Genomic DNA, 22,034 nt, shown 5'->3' with positions numbered 1-22,034 from the left:
TTGTTTACAGCAAAATGAAGCCAATGTATTTTATACCCAACTTCCTGTTTTTTATATCGATGTAATTGTGTTAGTAACGAAAAAAAGGTACAAATCTGGGAGTAAATCATTAACCTCTTCCCTTACTATATATTTTACCAGTTTTGTGAAAAAAAGTGTCATATTTTTTTTTTATTTTCGTAAAGAGGTCATTTAATATTGCAGAATCACTGTACATCACTAATTTTCTTACATACTTAAAAAATTACTATGAAATAGACAATGGGACTCAAACGAGTTAACTCGGGTTAATAAATTTTGACACATGTTAGCAACCCGAGTTAACTCGGGATAATAAGGGAAGTGGTTAATAAACACAATTCATATATCGCGAAAATTTTCTTATGGATATCCCATCTACTTTCTCGCACGAATCTAAATTGAGATTTTTCAAAATAATTGATGTAATGACACTGCTGTACCGTTGAGTGGTAACTATGTTTGCGCTTAGATTGAAAATACTCGGGTGTGAATTCTGCCTATGGAGATGGTTTTTAAATGTGACAAAATTCGTTAACGTGGCTCTCTTAGGAAGAGTAGAACTACTGGACTATTGTTCCAATAATAACGTGTACTCCAAGGAATCTTTGGCACTAAAGAATGTTGCATATCTAGGCGGAGAATTTTAAGCTAATTAATTTACCGAGTCCACACCTGTGGAGTAACGGTTAGCTCGTCTGGCCGCGAAACCAGGTGGCCCGAGTTCAATTCCCGGTCGGGGCAAGTTACTTGGTTGAGGATTTTTTCGGGGGTTTCCCTCAACCCAATATGAGCAAATGCTGGGTGACTTTCGGTGCTAGACCCCGGACTCATTTCACCGGCATTATCACCTTCATCTCATTCAGACGCTAAATAACCTAAGATGTTGATAAAGCATCGTAAAATAACCTACTAAAAATAACTTACCGTTTCTTCCAAAATGAAATAAAATATTTTAAAATGAAATAAATATATATTTAAACAACTTAACAGTTTATCTAAATTTTAGGATTTGCTTTATTTACACATTTTAAGTAATATTTAAAAAAATACACCCTCCAGGTCAATTCCCCCAGTTGCAATACACTGCTGCAGTCGCTCACGGAAACTCGCCATGACAGGAACCTGTAATTGTGAACCAATGTTGCCAACTTACAACGAATCTTGTCCTTCAACTCTAGTATAATATACAGTGAACGAAGCTCAATGGAATATGCATCCATAGATAGTTGCTAACCACCAGGATCGCTACTATCGCCTCATCACAGACAATGCGAAGTAGTACCGGCACAGTCTATTGTTCCTAGTACCCTCACAACTCAAGCTTCGTGACTGTATATACTAGACTGTGGTATTACTCAGTCTATAAGAGAATAGCCTATATTTCAAATATCTCCACAAGAACAGGAGTTGTCAAATCTGGTGAACGAGAAGAACATGCAACGTAAAAAATCGGATTATGATGTGCTCACGGAAGAATCTACAAAGTTTGCATACTGCGATGAGCAGCTGCATTTTGTTAAAGCCACAGGTTTTCCGGTTGTTTCTGTAGCTCTTGAAATGTGCAAACGAATTTATGAATATCGTTCTGCCTTCCCTATTACGGCTTCACCAACAAGAATAAATGAAAGGATTCCGAAAGCTCTTATTCCTCATCATAAACAGCCTTTTGCCTATGTAGCCTACTAATTTTTTATGGGTCTCTTGTGAATTTTCAGCTGATCAGTATTTGTGTTGCTATTTGTCAACGAAATCCCTCAAAATAAAAATAGGCATCATGACCCATTAAAAGATTGTTAAAGTCTGGATCATTCCGTGTCGTAATGTTCTACTTCAAATTTGTAAATCCAACATCATAAAGCGAATGTCGCTATATTCACCATTTTCGCTATGGCCTTCATTAATGAGTAATTTCACATTAAAAATAGTTCACTTAAATTCAGCACATTGATTTCTTTTTCATTTTGTTTCTTCCATTAGAGTGTGTATGGTAGCTACCATAAGTTTAAGGCACGTAAAGGGACTCTGTCATCGAAGTAATGAATTCCTTCTTACAGGTGCTGCCACCTGAAAAATGTAATTCTTCATACTGCCTGCCTACGACGATCCAGGAAGACCTTTATTGGACCTTATTTCAATGCAATGATAACAAATCATACAACCATGAAAATACTGTTTATTGTGCTTCTTAGTATGTGGGTTCAACCATCCGAAGGAGCCACGTGTTTTCTGGCACAATGTTTGCATATCATTGCTATGCAATATTTTTCTCCAGATCACACCGTTGTTGTATCTACCAGTTTTTATGAAAATGACGACTACGAAAATAATTGGGAAAAGAATAACAGCTACTCATTTCTTAACATGCACAGAAAATATTGTGACGTAATGGAGTATGACATGATATTTAAACTTTTTCATTTTGAAGAAACTTGGCCAATACTTGTTGCTTCTCATTCACAGTTACACACACACAGAGCACTACACAAATATGGAGGGTATATCGTGATTTATGACGCATTGAATGTGTTACACGATGTTAAAAGACAACTCAACGAGCTGAAATTTTCACCTCAATGGAATCCAAGAGGGAAGTTCGTTATCATTCTTACAAATGGTCCATTTATTGAACGAAAAACGGATTTGAAGATACCGAAACATTTATTAGAGAATATTTTCGTGTTATGCAGGGAAGTGAATGTACTAAATGTCATTATTCTTGTTGATGCACAGGAATACTTATCCGAGAACGCAAGAAATTTCGAAGACGATATATTTCCTCTATATGATATCTATTCAGGACAGCCAAACAGCATATCTCATCAGTGTAAAGACACCATAAATGTCGTCTTGACTGATCGATTTGTGGTAGATATCAATGGTTCGATTCGGTTACTTTATAATAATTCATTGTTCTCACCTGAATCTCCTAAGCAGTTCTTTGGTTGTCCAGTCGTAATAACCACATTTGAAGACGAACCATTTGTTATTATGAGAAACCAAAAATATATGGACAGAGTGTTTTATGACGACGGTCTTGAAATAAGACTTCTCAACATGATTGCTAATGCCATTAATCTGACCATACAATTTTTACCCCCACCTTCAGATGGACAGAAATGGGGAAATCTTTTGGACAATGGAACGTGGACTGGAGTTCTGGGTGAACTTGTAAGCGGTAAAGCAGACGTTGCGTTTGGAGGAGTCTTTTATAGATGCCACTTGAGTGCAGAACTGGAATGTCCAACACCGCATCTTTTGGACGCAGTACGATGGTATGTGCCGTGCGCTAAACCCTATCCTCAATGGGCTGGGATCTTTCGAGTCTTTCAACTGAATCTTTGGGTGACGTTTTCTCTTACTTACATCCTAGTCTCATTGGTTATATGGAGTACGGCATTAATTACGAAGCATACAAAGACATATACAAGTGGACAGAAATGTTTTCTCAATCTCTGGGCTGTGATATTAGGAATGTCGGCACCAGAAGATATACCTAAGACACTTGTCATCAGATTGTTATTTCTTCTGTGGGTTATTAGTTGCCTAGCAATCAACACTGTGTATCAAACCTTCCTGTTCAACTTCATCTTATATCCGCAGTATCATAAACAGGTGACGACTGAGAAGGAGCTCCTGCACTCTGATTTATGGCTCAGGCACGACCGTACGATAGAGTCTGTGTTACCAGACCTGAAGAACCCACGTTATCGCCGCACATGGTATTGCGACGACTTGGAGCTATGCGTCAAGGAATTGGCGGAAGGCAGTGCAATATCAGTGATGCACTCTGTTATCAGTATCGACTATTTGGCAGCTGTCAAGTTCGTCGACTCTAGCGGTGCCCCACTCTTCTGTCATCTTAAAGAATACTTCGCCCTTCAGTACATTCCCATGTATCTCAACAAGGGCAGCCCTCTTGTCGGTGCATTTGACGACGCCATATTACACGTGCTGGGTGCTGGACTTATGGATTACTGGTGGAAGGACCTCCAGTACACGGCGATTTTGCCCGCAGCAATGAGGTTCACTTCAGAGGATGGCGACTATATGGCCCTTACGGTAGAACACCTTCAATCGACTTTCTATGTTCTCGTTTTAGGTTATGTGGTTTCCTTCTTCGTCCTGCTCTGGGAAATACTGCATAAAAAATACCTTCGAAAAAAAGTGTAATAAAATTAATTTTTGTCGTGAATTTGATCCGATTCGATTCATTTTGAGTAGGAATCATATAATCTACAAAAAGTATCGAAATTTATTCGCATTGGTTGAGAATCAAAATCAAAGTTCACAATGGTTGAACTGCCAGCAATAAGCAAAAGTATTTTCCAGAGATTTTAATCAAGTTATACAAATTATCAGTGGTTCCCAAATTTAATTGCGCTTACACTAATGTGAGCAGAAGATTGAAAATGGTGTCCATTAAACCACTTAATTTTTCACTTTTAAATCATTAAAAATATTTATTAGTAGATAATTTTGTAACATAAAAACTTCTTCGACAGGATTTATTAGTCCATGCATTTTGTTAAGGGATAGTGTAATATTATCAGAGCTATTTTTGCTGACTTCATAACAAGATAGGCGTACTGTATATGCAAATATATATGTGTTTTAATTGCCATCGTTACAAAGTATTTCAAATCTTGGTTAATTGTTTGCTGCTCATAGCGTTATTAATTAGTTATTACGGACTTACTTTTCCCCTAATTGCGGGTAGTTGTTTGTTCGTCGTTCGCCCATAATATGAAGCCAACTGTGTAGACCAATTTACCGACAGAGTCGTAATTATTACTAGAGGCCTGCCTTTGGTCACCTAAACGGTGCAAGCAACCCTCGCCAGTGTACAGTACGTGTATATAGAGCAGTGTTCCGCAACCGGTGTGCCGCGGCACACTAGTGTGCCTTCACAAGATGAAAGGTGTGACGCGAAAATTAATTAAAATTAAAATGGTGTGGTGACAAAACATGCCCAGTCCCCGAGTGTGTTAAAAAAAAAAAAAAACATGCACAATAGCTGAAACATTGTTAATGCCTGCCTGTAAAGAAATGGTGAAAATAATCCTGGGTTCAGAAGCTGCTGGTGAAATTTAAAAATTCCTCTCTCTCCTCTCTCTGCTGACACAATCAACCGCCGAGTTAGTGACGTCGAAGACATTATGAAGGAGAAAATAAAGAGCAGTCGGAATTTTTTTTTCTTGCAAAGAACTGTCCGAAAGAGCAACTGGTGAAGAAATATTTCGTGCAACTAATTGTGGTCTGTAATGAACTGACATGGGAGGATTGCGTTAGTGTTTGTACAGACAAGCTGAGTGAAAGGATTCGTGGTTTGTACCTGAAGTAAATCGTAACGTACGGAGCGACCATTGTCTCATTCACCGCGGAGCCATTGTTGCCAAAGTCTTTGTCATATCCTCTGAAAACAGTAATGGACGAAGTAGTAAAAGTCGTGAACTTCATCAAATCGCGGCCCCTAAATACGCGGCTTTTTTCCAGTTTGTGTCAGCAAATGGATCAGAGCACATTACACTCCTGCTGCATACGGGAGTGCGATGGTTATCACGAGTTAGTGTTAGCGCGAATGTTTGAACTTATGGAGGAGCTACTTGCTTTTATACTGTTGAGAGATATGAGTACGCGGATTTATTTGCAGATGATGAATGGATATCTAAGTTGGCATATCTTTCCGATATTTTCGTACATTTGAATGAACTTAACAGAAAAATGCAAGGTAGGAACGAAAATATTTTGACGAGTATGGATAAGATTCAAGAATGTGTGAATAAATTGAATTTGTGGATACAGATTATTGAAAATGGGTCGTTTGAGATGTTTCCAACTGTATGGCCCCTTGCTGAAGGTAATAAAGCGTTGATGGAAAGAACATTTAGTAATCTTGCAGCAGAAGTTCAAGAATTAGTTTGGAGAGTGTTCAAGATTTCGACTGAGTTCGTGATCCATTCATTGTGGTTTCAAAACATCTTCCGAATAATATAGGCTACTCGTACAAGAGGAACTGACAGATTTAAAATCAGACAGAACATTGAAATTAAAACTTCTCGAAGTATCTTTGGAAACACTTTCGTTGTCACTAAGGAGTGAATATCCGGCTACCTCCGAGATGGCAGTTACAGTAATATGTTATTGTCATTTTCAGCTACATATATGTGTGAAATAGGCTTCTCGACGTTAACTGAAATTAAAACGTCAATGAGGGAGAGATTGAAATCCGATGAAGAAATTAGATTTGCACTGTTAACAATAATTCTGCCGCGGATCAGCCATCTGTGTGCAGATAAGCAGGCCCAAGTATCACATTGAAAGTCTGAGTAGAGTTATTTACTTTAACAATAGTAATGAAAATGTGTATTTTCTACAGTGAATTAAAGTTCATAAATTGTTAATAAAAGCAAGAGTCGATTTCTGTTTTATAATAATGATGACAATAATAATAATAATAATAATAATAATAATAATAATAATAATAATAATAATAATAATAATAATAAATTTGATTACATTAAGAGAGTATATCATATGTTTTTAAGGGGATTAACATTTTGGTGTGCCGTGTTGAGTCTAGGCCCGTCTAGGGTGTGCCGTGAGTACAAAAAGGTTGCGGAACACTGATATAGAGCAGCGGTTCCCAAACTTTTTCAGCCACGGAGCCCTTTTTGAAGCAAAAGTTTCTCGTTGAGCCCCAAGAAATGTTTACTTTTTAGTTTTATCTCTCTATGTTCTATGAAGCATATTTCACACGATACATAAACGGAAGTATGAATATATATATATATATATATATACATATATAATTCAAATAATGGACTTAAATTAATAAAAAAATTGTTTGACATAAATGATCTTTCTATCAACGAAAATAAAACCATAATTATTCCATTCTCATTGTCTGAAAAATGTAACAAACCTCCTACATCTACATTAAGTATTAAATTACATAATTCTGATTGTTGTCTTATACAGTGTAAATGTCTGATTATTAAAGAGTCCTTTGAAGTTAAGTATTTAGGCATAATTTTCGATAATCATTTAAAATGGAACCAACACATTAATTACCTTTGTAATAAATTACGTAAAATACTATATTATTTTGTTTTATTGAGGAATTACTTGTCAATAAGTTTATTACGTACAATATATTTAACTCTATTTCAATCGGTAATTATGTATGGAATTATAGGATGGGGTAGCTCATTTAAATCCAATTTTAATCCACTTTATTTATTACAGAAGAAAATAATTAAAATATGTCTTCATAAACCTATTGATTTTCCATCTCAAAATTTGTTTCTAGACTTTAATGTACTTAACGTAAGACAAATTTATTATATTGTACTACTAGGTTCAAAAAGTTCCCGGAATTTTACTACCATTTTTCGTATTAATATATAACAAGGGATATTATACATTTGTTTTGTTGGTAACATTCATGATGTCATTTCCTTGAAGTTTGTTGATAATGGCAATTATTGGTTTTGAGTTGTAGGCAATTGTTTATCATAGTGTTTTGTTTGTTCGTCGCATTTTGTAATTATGTCCACAGAGCAAAGTACAAACATCAAGTTCTGTGTTTTGCTGGGGACATGATCAGTATGGCTGATGAAGATGGTGATTTCTTAAACAAAATGAAACTGGTGCTACTTGTACGACCCAGTCCCTAAACGACAGTCATCTGAGTGGAAATCGAAAACATCTCCTCGGAAGCAAAAATTTCCTAGGGACACTTCCAAAGGCAAAGTTATTTTAAATGTTATGTTTTATTTAACGACGCTCGCAACTGCAGAGGTTATATCAGCATCGCCGGATGTGCCGGAATTTTGTCCCGCAGGAGTTCTTTTACATGCCAGTAAATCTACTGACATGAGCCTGTCGCATTTAAGCACACTTAAAGCAAAGTTATGTTGGAAGTTTTCTTCGACTCTCAGGGTCTCATGCACCATGAGTTCATTCCAGAAGGTCGTACTGTAACGAAAGAATTGTACGTAGAAACCCTCCGTCGCCTCTGGGACGCAGTGAGAAGGAAACGTCCAGAAAAGTGGGTAGAAAACAACTGGTTCCTTATGCATGACAATGCACCTGCTCATCGCGCAATTATTGTAAAGAATTTTCTTGCCAGGCACAACATAACTGCTTTGGATCACCCACCATACTCTCCTGATCTCTCACCACCTGATTACTTTCTGCTTCCCCGTCCGAAAAGTCATCTGAAAGAACGGAGATTCAATGCTGAAGAGGTTATCGCAAACGCGATGAGAGCACTAAGACGGGTTTCACAAAATGGCTTCCAGGCCTGCTTCCAGGAACTCTACACGCGTTGGCAAAAGTGTGTTGTTGCGGAAGGCAACTATTTTGAAGGGATTGGTGTAGAATAGTGTTTAAGGTACGTTGTTTCTATGATGCTAGCAAATTCCGGGAACTTTTTGAACCTAGTATGTATTAATAAAATTCATACATAAAAATCGAAATAATTTTGAATTGTATTCTCATAGTTATGAAAGAAAAGGTATGAATTCTTTAAGATTGTTTGAACCAAAATGCAACACTGTTACAGTATTTAATCATAGTAGTAATTTAGGCCCAAGAATATATAACAAATTTATATTTAAATATCCTAATCTTGTCAATTCTAATAGTTCTAGTATTAAATTTAAAAACTTATATATGGATTTTATAAAAATTGAAAAATTGTAAATTTAAATTTATATACTATAATTGCATAGTAGACATAAGACAAATTGTATTGTATAATTATTAATTTCAATTCAGGAATTCGCCCCTGAGCACGAGTTCTGCTCTTTCAGGGGCGAGCTAAAGTTTTTCTGTATATATTATATTTTATGTCACAATTATTAGCAAAATAATAAATATATATATATATATTAATAAAGGAAACAATAGTAAAAAAGTACTGGATATAATTTATTTAAATCTACAAAATGATATTAACATGTAGTTAAGATACAAATCAAGATTTCAGGTATAACTCCCTGTAAAGTTGATTTGAATAATTTCGAGGGAAAAATTGTTCCTGGGCCGGGAATCGAACCCGGGACCTTTGGTTTAACGTACCAAAGCTCTACCAACTGAGCTACCCGGGAACTCTACCCGACACCGATCCAATTTTTCCCTCTGTATCCACAGACCTCAAAGTGGGCTGACAACCGTCAAGTAACCAACTTCGAGTGCACACTAACTCCGTGTGACTTAAATTGTGGTTTTCTGTTAACGAACAGTGACGTGTATTATGCAAATCAAGATTTCAGGTATAACTCCCTGTAAAGTTGATTTGAATAATTTCGAGGGAAAAATTGTTCCGGGGTCGGGAATCGAACTCGGGACTTTTAGTTTAACGTACCAACGCTCTACCAACTGAGCTACCCGGGAACTCTACCCGACACCGATCACATTTTTCCCCTCTGTATCCACAGACCTCAAAGTGGGTAAAGATATTTTAAAAATGTTACAATATTACATGTATACCCGAAGTTAATGTGAAGAATGTGCCTGTTTCTTGCGACAGAGTTTGTCAATGTCCGGTGTCATAGAAGTCAGTTGAAGACGTATATCGTCTTCTGTGTCCAAACAAGTTCGATATTTTGTTTTTGTAGCTGTGTACCTCGAAAAGGTCGTTTCACTGAGGTACGCAGTAGGCTACCAAAAGGCAGTGAGAGAAATTTAGCTTTTGAACTTAGTAATCAAAAGACCCTCCCCTAACTTAGCCCAAAATTCGGAAAATGGTTTGCTTTTAAATTATGCCTGACAGTTGCTGTTCGAAACCATGTCTATAAGGACCTCATATCTGAAGCAGTGAGGGCTGCTGGTTTTGACATCACTGGAAATGGATCTACGATCCACTCGTATTTCTTTAGAATCGATTCTTGAGTGTCCCTTGGAAAGTATGAATTCATATTTTGAAGAAAATTGTCAAGGTTTTCTTTCATTATTGCTATGAATGAGACATTCATTGTTATGTTATTTTCTTCTATAAAGTTTGAAGACAATGATAAACGTAAGATCCTTATTGTCGACGCTTTCTATGGAAAACGCAATCTTTTTCTTCAGTGCGACAATTTCGTCATCAGCATCGAACATAGTCTTCCATTTACCTTGTACGTATGTGCTGATTTCATTTTTGAAAAATGTCTGCCAAGTAACATAATTTGTACGACCATTCCTGATCATTCAAATAATCTGCTAGCAAACTATTCTGGTAATTCAAAAGTGAAGAAACTTCCGTTCGAAGTTCATGCAAACAGGACAACGCTTTACCGCGCGACAACCATTGCACTTCTGTGTGTAATATTACTAACAATGACTTGTGTATACTACCCATATCTTCACACAGGATTTTAAGTAGCCTACACTGCGAAGGCCGTGCCTTAAGAAAGTTGACAATTTTGACGGCGTTGTCTTTAATAACGCTGGAATTGTTTCGTTGTGAGGGCGTGATGGTGTAGTACACAGTGACTACTTGTGCAGTTTTTAAAACTTTCTTGATCATTGCAATAGCGCCAGCAACAGGACCATCATGTCCTTTGCGCCATCTGTGCACATGTCAATGCAATTGTCCCACGGTTTCGAGTTTTCAATGAAGAAGAAAAAAATTCAGTACCGCTTGTAGAGGATGGCAATGGCTGCAGAACAAAAAATTTCATGAAAAAACCTGAAAATTCATACCGCACAAACATAATTAACATAGATAATCCGGCAGACACCGTGGATTTGTCAAGCTGTAACGAAAATTTCGTTTAACTGATACGGGAAATCATGATATTTTTTACGTCTTTTCATATATTCTGGATTCGATTATTTACAGTGTTATTTGATAAGGGCACACTGGAAATGAAGTTTGCAGTTTTCTCGTCCACCATGCACTTCACTACCTTCACTAATAGTGGTTTCATAAGAGTTTCAGCAAGGGTGAGGTTTACCAGCAAGAACCTGGTCATGACTAACCAAATACGACGTTTTCAGTGCTTTCTCGTTATTTGTATTTACACGAGGTGAAATTTTGTCTGAACTGCATGGAGTTCGTCACTTTTTCTTTCGAAGTAGTCTGCAGTTTTATTTATGATTTTTTTTTTATTGAGAAATGCCGTCTAAGCTTGGCAAGGAACATAGAACTACTGGGAAAAACTTTGTTACATATCACACACTGTGGACGTTCATCAGCAAACACAGTGAATCCCATGTCCAAATATAAATCACAATATTTTCGTTTGTTACTTTCATTACCTCTACACTACACTAGACATCGTAGACTCTGAGACAGGATCATGTTCAACATATTCCGAACTCAATTCTCAGGAATTCGCACTATCTTCTTTGAAAGTAAGGTTATTGCTGTTGTTATCTCCCTTTGATTGGGCACTGGTTGATGGCTAATGACTCTTAGGTCTTAGGGAGTCCGTCTTAAGCCACAGTTCCGGTTCAACGAAAGTTTAACTAACACATCTCCTATCAAATTAACATGCAGGTCTACAGTACATATATTTTTTGAGGTAACGTAACAGTCAATAGATTGTATATTCCTCGAGATAGTTCCAGTGACGAGTAGATCTAATATTAATGCTTCCATGTAGCAAGAAGAATGCAAACTACTTTCTCAGAAAGTATTTTTTGCTTGGTGGAAGTAGTTTCTGTTTTCCCCGCTAGAGACTAGATGGAATTAGCAATTTTTGTCATCTTCATAACTTCCGCAGACGGAGCCCCTGAGAATCATTCGTGGAGCCCTAAGGGCTCCGCGGAGCACACTTTGGGAACCGCTGATATAGAGTATAGCTCCTTGGCACCACCCCTCATCTGCACAGTTGCGTTCTGCTGTTCAGTGAATGAAGTACGCGGTCAACATGCCAAAACGAACCAAAGGCAGGCTCTTGACGATCAGTGCTCTGATAGAAGAATTTGGTAACGAGTATTTCATGCACAGAGAAGAAAACATTTTCTGTAAGGTATGCAACATAGAAATAAGAACCAACATACGGCGTTTTATAGAGAAACAGTGCAACACGAAAATACATGTTAGGCCTACACGTGTAAAAGTATTGTCCACAAAGCATGGAAACGTGCCTTCCACTTCCGACTTTCCCGCTAATCGGTCTGAATTTTACAATGACTTGTGTAAAATGTTGGTATTAGCGGATATTCCATTTGAAATGATCGAAAATAGTCACTTTCAAGAATTCATGGAAAAATATACAAAAAAGAAAACTTCTTTGTGCAATAACATTACGTAGATATCACTTACTGCCCTACTATGAAAATGTGATAGCTCGCGTAAGGGAATCTGAAAATGCTTATCATAATTCATTGTAATGCATAGACACTTGTAAAGTTCATAGAAATATAGTTTTGCTTAATGAGATGTATGTCTTTTCAACTAATAATTCCAACCTGTACGACGTCTACAGTATATTAGCAATATATTTATTTTAAAAATTATATTTGACTTAAAATAAATAGTTTATTCTTATTGAGTCTTATAAAATAATAATTTGTCGCATTACTACTGTTCACAACGTACACACACACACAGTACAGTAGCCTACCGGGAGACTGATTCGCTGCTGCTTGCACTGTTTTGATGGACAGGGCTCTCCGTACACAGCGAGGTTAGAAATGCTCGACTTATACCTAACTTGTATCCAAAGTGGCTGAAGGCAAGGCTCTAATTATTACAAATTAACGTGTTGAAATACACCAGTACCGGTACATATAAAGAATAAATAATTTTGATTCTGAACTCGACACTAGGATGAGTTCTATAAAAATAACAGTTTGCAATGTAATAAATCCTTCGAATGCGAAAATAGCACATTGGGTTTCTGACATATATTTCTACTAATTAAATTCATTAACAAGAAAGAGATACTCGAGTATGTTGAGCGTGGTTTGATACTTTGACACGAAGGATTTAATACCAGAAACTTGTCAAAATGGATTTTTTTTGTGAACTATTGGCATTTCTCGAACGAAAATGACACGAAATAAATCGATAGTCCTGTTACATGAGAATATTAGTTATCACTCTAGAAAAAAGCCCTTCTAGAGTCTTTACTAATTGATTGCTAGAAATAGCAGTCAGACAGTATCGCGTAGGTATAATTACTACCAGCAGGTTGTAAAGTAGCATGTAGGCCTATAGTAAAAATATGGAAATGTTCCTATGTAAGTAAATTTTTCTCTTCGATAAGACAGTAAAGTGATTCATTAAATCAACCTACATCAAACACAACATGTTATCAATCAAATTTAGTCTAAAATGTTTCTTCCAAATCGACAATTTCTGAGTATTGACTCTAGTGGTTTACGAAATAAAATATCTTCCGTAACACCTTCTGTTTGTCAAATCTTACAGAGACTATGAATTTGGCACAGTTGGAAATATCTGTGGATTCGTTAATCTGTAATAAGAAGTACCTACACGCACTTCTTAATATTTTCAAGAATTTGCACTAAAATACCTTCAGCCATGTCGCTTAGCCTTCTTTGAATCGTGTTATTGGAGAGAAGTATTTGCTTGAACTTGTCAGCTTTTCTTTTTCATCAACTAGTATCCTCACAACATAAACAGCTGTCTGTAAAATAAGATTTTTTTAGCAATAATTATTATATGTGAATAAATGATTTTAGTAATGCGAAATTAAACTCGATAACATGTTCGATAATTTAAAACTCGATAATTCAAAAAAAAAAAAAAAAAAAAAAAACATTGCTCCAGGCATTGTTGGAATAAAATAATGATGCTTTGAAAATTATTGTAAAGTGCATAAGAAAGCCAATTACCCTTATTTTTAATTTCTTTTTTGAACAAAGTGTTTCCTACAGTTTTGAAAATGGCGGTTGTTGTGCACCTATTCATAAATCTGGTAAAAAAAGGGTTTAAATAATTACAGACCTATATCTTTACTTCATTCGCTTTCCAAAATATTACAAAAATGCATAAAACATAGATTACTAAACTGTTTACAAATATGTCAAATAATTTGTAAAAATCAATTTGGTTTCCAAAATAATATATCCACAGAAGATGCAGTTATTACTGTTACTGGCAAAATAAGTAAGGAATTAGACATAGGAAACAAATACTTAGGAATTTTCTTGGATTTGCAGAAGCTTTTGATACTGTTAATCATAAGATACTCCTAGAAAAATGATATGTAATAGGAATAAGAGGTGTGGTTTATAATTTATTTCAATCATATTTAAGTAATTGAATTATGATGACGAAGATTGATGATTAGAATTAGTGAAAAAATAAATATGGATATTGGAATTCCATAAAGGACGATTTTAGGACCTATTTTATTTTTAATATACGTTAATGAGATTTATTAAATTTAGATTTGGAAAATAGTAATGACTCCATATATTCATATGCAGACGATACAGTGGTGTTATTTAGTGGTTATTCCTGAGATGAAATTTATAAAAATGCTAACATGGGTGTGAATATAGCCAAAGATTGGCTTGATTTTAATTTTATTTCGTTAAATATTAAAAAAAAACACAGTAATCTCCTTTTCTTTAACATCTATTGATCAACAATCTTTGAAACATCATAGTAATTTGAGTTTAGTAATATATAATTGTAGTTATTTTATTTTAATAATTATTATATAATAATAAAACATAGCATTAATTTTGGCCCTCGGTTGTATAATTCTTTAGCTAAATTACACCCAGAACTTCTAACATGTAATCCACTAATATATATCAAGAAAATTAGAAATGTGTTAATGTCTTCAATTTGATTAAATAAATTTGTAGCCTATGTGTATGAATTAATCAGCCTATAATATATTTGTGTTCTATAGTTTTGGAATATATATTTTTTCATAAATTGTCCCACTTTATTCACGCACGATATTATTCTTCTCTATGTTAATATTATATTATAGAATTTCATTGCAGCTTTAATTTTAATTTTAGTTCATATTATATTTTATTTTATATATTCCTCTTATATTAATATATTATAATATATTTTCACTGTAGCTGTAATTTTAATTTTAGTTTCTATTTTATATTATTTTGTATATTCTCTTAAGGGCCTATTAATAATATATCTGAACTGCGACCGAACACGAGCGCTGCTCATTCGGTCCTCAAATTTTGTTAATATTACTGTATATTCTTTTTTATATTGATTGTATTATTTTATTTCTATTTCTGTTGTTGTAATTATATTCTGTATTCTGTATATTTAAATTTAAATAATAAAATAAATAAATAAAATATTGTAAATGTCTTCCTTTGAAAGAATCTGCAGTTGGGAAATTTCTGGGCATCATTATAGATCACATGATCAGTATCTGAAATCTTGTTCTCATGTTTCTTATCTATGCAGCAAATTACGTAAAACAATTTATAAACTTGTTATTCTTCACCGTATTTTACCAATCATTATCTTACGTACAGTTTATTTAGCTCTTTTTCAGTCCACCATGCAATACGGTATTATTGCGTGGTGTGGAACTTTAAAGATTTCTTTAGATCCTCCAAATTTTTTATATATTATATCATTTTCTTATATTTGCAATACTAAACGAAACGTTAATTTACCCATAAGAGAACAAAATTTTTTCACAACTTCAGTATTAGTTTAGGTCCATAATTAATATGCATATTGAATTTTCACACTTTCTGTTTTTAATTTCAATAAAGAAATAAACATCTATTTATCAACGATACTTAAATTGATATTATGTATGAAGTTTTTTATGTTCTTATTGTGCAAACGCTTGTATTGCCCTATTTTGACTATGCCGACATTTTACTGACTGACCTTTCCAACGCCAACAAAACGAAACTTCAAGTTCTCATAATTTGTATGTACCTTTTGTAAGCAATGTTCACAAATATGGTCATACTACTCCATCCCTGGAAGCTTAAACTACATAAGAAAATAAATTTACATTCACTCCTCCTTTTCTTCGAAGTATTGAACTCTTCTATTCCTTCGTACCTGTCGTCTCGCTTCACTTATCTTTCTTCCCATCATAATCTGAACACACGCTCTCGACATGAAACAATACTAACAATACCATCCCATCGCACTTCCTCATACTCATCCTCTTTCACAATAGCCCTGCCAAGACTCCGGAATTCGCTACCTGCTAGCATCAGGAACTGTCGAAATAAAATTGAATTCAAACACAAACTTACTAGGCTCTTGGTCAGTAATTGAGACTCGTTCAGACATGGCATCTTGTAAATAGTTCTCTTATTCTAGCACAACATATTTCAATATCCGGTAATTTCATCACTATATATTTTTATTCTAGGTTTAATTTTTACTTAAGTAAAAAAATCTTTCTTTGTTCTTAACTTCTACAATAACGTATCTAGTCTTTATTAATCAGTTAATCTTTTAGTACTTGGATTTTTATTATATTTATAAGTTTAATATTAATTGTAATTGTATTCTTAATATTGTGGTTGCAATCCCATGGTGCAGGGGAAGAGAAGGCCTGATGACCATATCTCTACCAGTTAAAATAAATAAATAAATAAATAAATAAATAAATAAATAAATAAATAAATAAATAAATAAATAAATAAATAAATAAATAAATAAATAAATAAATAAATAAATAAATAAATAAATATACAGGGTGTTTCCGAGGTGATGTTACAAACTTTCAGGGATGATGGCGAAGAGCACATGTATCAATTTGAGATAAGGAACCCTGGTCCGGAAATGACCGAGTCGAAAGTTACAAGCAAAAATAGTTGTGTGGAAATGAAATAATTTTATTCCTCTGTACACCTTATTTATGCGTATTTATCTGTACATCTTACACATACTGTATTCATCTGACGTTTACATTGTCTACTTACAGTATTCTATTCAGTGCGCTGTCTGAGGGATGGGGACAGGAAACTACACTAAAGCAATGCAGATAGCGTAATGTGTAACGGACATGGTCGGTCCTGATATGCACGTCTGTAGACAGCAGTGTATGTTTACAAGTTGCAGTGTCCAGTCGATCAGTCCTAGTGAAATGGAGGAGTACACGAGAGCGGAATAAGCAGACCTGATTTTCGAATACTTATGAGGCAATGGGAACAGTAGACAAGCTCACAGATTGTATCGTAACAAGTACCCACGTAGGAGACATCCGGCCCATACCATCTTTTCACGACTGTTCCAAAGTTTAAGGGAAGGAGGGCACGTGTTGCCAAATTACAATATCATTTCTACACAACTATTTTTGCTTATAACTTTCGACTCAGTCATTTCCGGATCATGGTTCCTTATCTCAAATTAAATGACAGTAACACATCATATTTTTATTTTGAAAACCGTCTTATTAATATTAAAAAACCAGATTATAATCAAACCATGTTTTGAGATAATGTAACAGTTTACAACACGTTTTCTCTAAATCCTGTTCATAGTGTATTTAACAATAGTATCAGAAATATCATCAACATAGATACGCAAGAAGTAATTTTTTTAATAGATGATAAATCGTTAACATATAAAAGGACAATACTGGGCCCAAAACAGAGCGTGCTGTATCCGAACAAAGACTTCACCGACATGGCCTGGTAAGTGGCGACTTACAATCAACGCTATTAGAGTTGCAACTAGGCCTATTATTTTAAAAATTAATAGTAAAGAAGCAGGGCACGCCCTGGTGCGCCCTGGCACCACTACACCCTGCCTAAGAAACTCCCCGATACAAGAGCCTTTTCCATTCTTCCGATTAAAGCCTGGTTTCCTTAGTCTTGGAACGATCCGGTTCATATGCAAGATCTACGCATCAATTCATCCTGAAAAAAATTACGTGAAACATAAATGAGTAACAATAAGCATGTCAATGGAAAAAGCGCTTAATTAATACCGTCTTCACGAAATCATCAGGTAGCTAAGGTGTGGTGGGCCATTGGCCTAGGTGTCCAAGACGTCTGAGCTAGTATTCGACGGAACACTGATTAATTTTTAAGATATGCCTATACCATTCTTACTTAGTATTAGAGACAGATCTATCTATAGTTCTAATCAGCTTACTTAATACTCTAAGGGTGGAACCTAACCATTTTCCCCCTATTACTACATATGCTAGTGGATTATAGTGATTTTCTAGATGCCAGGTAAAATATAACCTACGCCTACTTGGTATGAAACATGCACGTGGCTAATGGATCGAAATATATTTCTTAGTGTTCAGATTTTTATTAAAATGTCCAAGAGAGGAAATAGCATGGTAGCGACTTAGGACTATGTTTCGGAATTTTAATTAGGGTATACATTTCAAAGTGGTATTGTGTTTTCGGAATTCGTACTAATCATTTGAGTGATCAAACAAAATACATTTTTAGGTTAGGTCTTGTGAATCGTAAACTGTTTAGTCAAAGCAATTAATTTCATGTCAAACAAAATACATTATAATATCAGATCATACTAATCTACTAATTACCAACATAATATGCGAGAGGTCCAGGAGAACAATATATTCTTTCACAAATTATTGAACCATTTAGAAAACATCTCCCAACATAAAGATGAGATGTGGTAAGTAAATAAGCAAGACATTTTTATTGTTAATAATAATAATAATAATAATAATAATAATAATAATATTATTATTATTATTATTATTATTATTATTATTATTATTATTATTATTATTTCAGTACATGACATTGTGACTTTACCCTCTTTAGTGTTGGCAACACTGACTAGACGGCCAAATTAGTCTTTTGGGAACTACTCTTACGTGATCATCACTATATCTATTATTCCCCCCTTAAGGGGAGGGCACGGACTGGGACTGTCCTCGCATGCAGGTCACTCGGGTGGGCTCGTTGTAGGCTACTACCCGACATGGAATGATGTGCATATCCTAAGGCCCCCCGCACTACAAATCCCGTCAAGCGTGCCTCCGAACTCCCCTACAGCCTAAATGATCCCTTTACCTTTCCGCGTAAACCTCACCGCAGTCCCTTAATCCCGGTCCCACGAGTTACCATGAGCCCAATGGAGAACCCAAGGTGCATAGCGCTACCACCAGTAACGAATGACCACATATCCATAGGGTCCAAGTTCGGCGGGGGCTCGCAGCCGAGTTTACATCGAAGCAAGCCCGAAACCTAGGGGGGGGGGGAAACGAGAAATAATTAAATAAGGAAAATGTAATTATGATGCGAAATGAATCCGAAGTCCAACGCCAAAAGTCATAGCCAGCAATTCTGTTTCATTTGGTTGAGAGAAACACTTCGGTAAAAGCCTCAACCAGATACCTTGTCCCAACCTGAATTTGAACCCGGATCCGCCTTTTTAAGGTCAGACGTGCTAACCATTACTCCACAGCGATGGACGAGGCAGGTTTAAGTAAATCAGTTAGTACCTTAAGATAATGAAGTTGTGGAATGGAAGTCTGTGCACGGTATCCATTTCCTTACCAATAATTTTTAACGATGTTATAAGTGTACAATAGAGCACCTAAAACGAAATAAAAATTGTTAGTTTTGTATGTCCTGAATCCGTGTTGGAGTGCTGTAGGGGCTAGCTTGGTATTTTCGTGGGGTTCAAGTAGGACTTACAAAAATATGGCGTCATGATTCTAATATTAATTCCGCTTAATGGCTCAACTGTCATAATGAATTCAAAGCTCAATTTCACTCTTTACATGCTATAAAGAATAGCTATCCTGAAGTGAGTGCTTGTGCGATCGACGGAATGCACGCAACTTGCCCATTACATCATCAGTTCATCACATTGTTATCTCTCAGTTCCGTATACTATGAGTTAACCCATGCATAAGTCATCCGACAAGGCAAAGAATTAAGTCATGGTCGCCATGTTATGTTAATAATTTCTGGCTATTGTGACTGTCCCGCAAACTTGCGTGAGCAGACAATCCATTTATATTTCACATTACAAGACTTGTTTCCATCAGCTTTACTGACATTGTAATCAATGTGGGATTGTGAAAAGATTAGAACTAAGGAAAATAAAGAAAGTCAGCTAATCTGTTTGTTTGTCTGTCTCACTTTCCATCCATCCTTCCATAGGCCTATCTGTCGTCTATCCAACCATCCATTAAATCCATTGCGCAACAGCCAATGGAGAGTCAAGTTCGACCATGCCAGTGCTGGGTTAAAGTTCATATGTCCAGTAAAGTGAACGATCATCCAACCAGTATGGAACCCAGCCAGCACCAGTACTATGATTCTCTTACTCACTGTAGCTGAATGGATATCGATCCCATACATAGATCGAGATTACATGAGAAAATTTCTTCCTCCATGAAAACTAAAACCAGTGCTCATTCCGTATCTCTATTCCAAACCATGCTGGCTTGGCTTTACGAGGGTTGAACCCGAGACGATTCCGTACACTTCGGCATGCTTTGGCCCTTTGTGCACCTTATATATGCGATGATTATTCAAGTCCGACAGATGACCTCGCGGTGGCATTCGTGAATTCTATGCTGACAGGTGGGCCAACCTGCCTCAGCTTCTGATAGGTCTCGCAATATTAACTTCTGATAGAGTAGCCTGATAAGCCTCAGGGGCTCGGAGTCCTAAGTCCTTTCTGCATCGGAAACCCGCACTACCTCAAGACTTCACTCGGCTTACTTTTACTATTGCAGATGATAAATGAAATGAGGGGGAGGTGAAATGTGTTGGAGCAGTGATAGAGGAAAAGGGAGTATAGTCCGGGTCAGCTTACTTAATACCGTAAGGGTGAAACCTAACCATTTTTCCCCCATTACTACATAAGCTAGTGGATTATGGTGATTTTATAGTTTGCAGGTTCAATTTTCTTTTGCCAACTTCGTTTCGAATTTCTGTACCGAGAAATACAACTGGTAGTGATTTTATAACTGTTATGTTGGTAGCAGTGACACAAGTTGTTAGTAATTTAAATTCTGAAAATTCAAATTGTTCTAGATTTCTGAGCCCATTCATTACTGGAAGCTAGTGAAATTTGAACATACTAATAATTAATTAATATCAGTATTAATATTAATACATAACCTGATAGTTATTGTATGTGTTGCTTTGTGTTGTGGTTACAATTTCAAGATTAGAGTCAGGTAGGCTAAGTGTAAATAAATATAACATATTTCGTGTGATACATGCCCTTGGGTAATCGATAGAAATACCACTTAACATTTTAATTAATTCCTTTCGTCTTTAGACTTTTATTACAATAATGGAATAAATATTCTAAAGCATACATTTCAGAGTGGCATTCGTTTTCGGAATTCATACTAATCATTTCACGTGATCAAACAAAATACGCTTTTAGGTTAGGTCTCGTGAATCGTAAACTGTTTAATCAAAGCAATGCATTTCATGTTGTCAAACAAAATACATTTTAATATTAGATCATACACTAATCTACTAACTACTAACATAATGTTCGAGAGGTCCAGAAGAAAAATATACTCTTTCACAAATTATTGAATCTTTTAGAAAACACCTTCCCAATAAGAAGATGAGATGTGATAAATAAGGAAGACATCGTTATTGTTAATACTATATTATTATTATTTATTATTATTATTATTATTATTATTATTATTATTATATTTTTATTATTATAGTATACGGCATTGTGTGATTTTATCCTCTTTTGGTGATATCTAGTATTAGTTGGTAACATTGAAGAGACTGCCAAATTAGTCTTTTAGGAATTACTGTTACGTGATCCTCAGTACACCTGTACCTTCTACAATGTCTGCTTTGTCCACCACAATTTCCATCACGATCTAGTCTGGGATCGAACCCGGGCCGCCTGAATGGAAGACTTGAGCCACAGACGTGACTAGACCATACTGATACGGTGCGAGGCAAGAGGAATTTATAGACCCTCAGAATTCAGCCCTATAGCATCTCTTAGTGCAGATTAGATTATAATCTGAGGGTTGGATGAGAATGGTAAATTCCGACTTGGACGACAAAGGAGAGTCGGCACATGGCTACTGTAACAGCAGTAGTTAATACTACAGTTTGATGGACCTGTGCACATTAATACT

The 22,034-nt window shown here is 35.6% G+C and overlaps 1 non-coding gene across 1 annotated transcript; it reads right to left on the bottom strand.

The window, feature by feature from the left end:
• Positions 1-9,061: 9,061 nt before the first annotated feature.
• On the bottom strand, positions 9,062-9,134 carry TRNAN-GUU (transfer RNA asparagine (anticodon GUU)). The gene has a single exon. It is a non-coding gene; the product is annotated as a tRNA-Asn (tRNA).
• Positions 9,135-22,034: the final 12,900 nt, after the last annotated feature.

This window comes from Periplaneta americana, chromosome 11, assembly GCF_040183065.1.
Source record: "Periplaneta americana isolate PAMFEO1 chromosome 11, P.americana_PAMFEO1_priV1, whole genome shotgun sequence".
Lineage (NCBI taxonomy): Eukaryota > Metazoa > Arthropoda > Insecta > Blattodea > Blattidae > Periplaneta > Periplaneta americana.
This window is presented reverse-complemented; position numbering and strand designations above follow the sequence as displayed.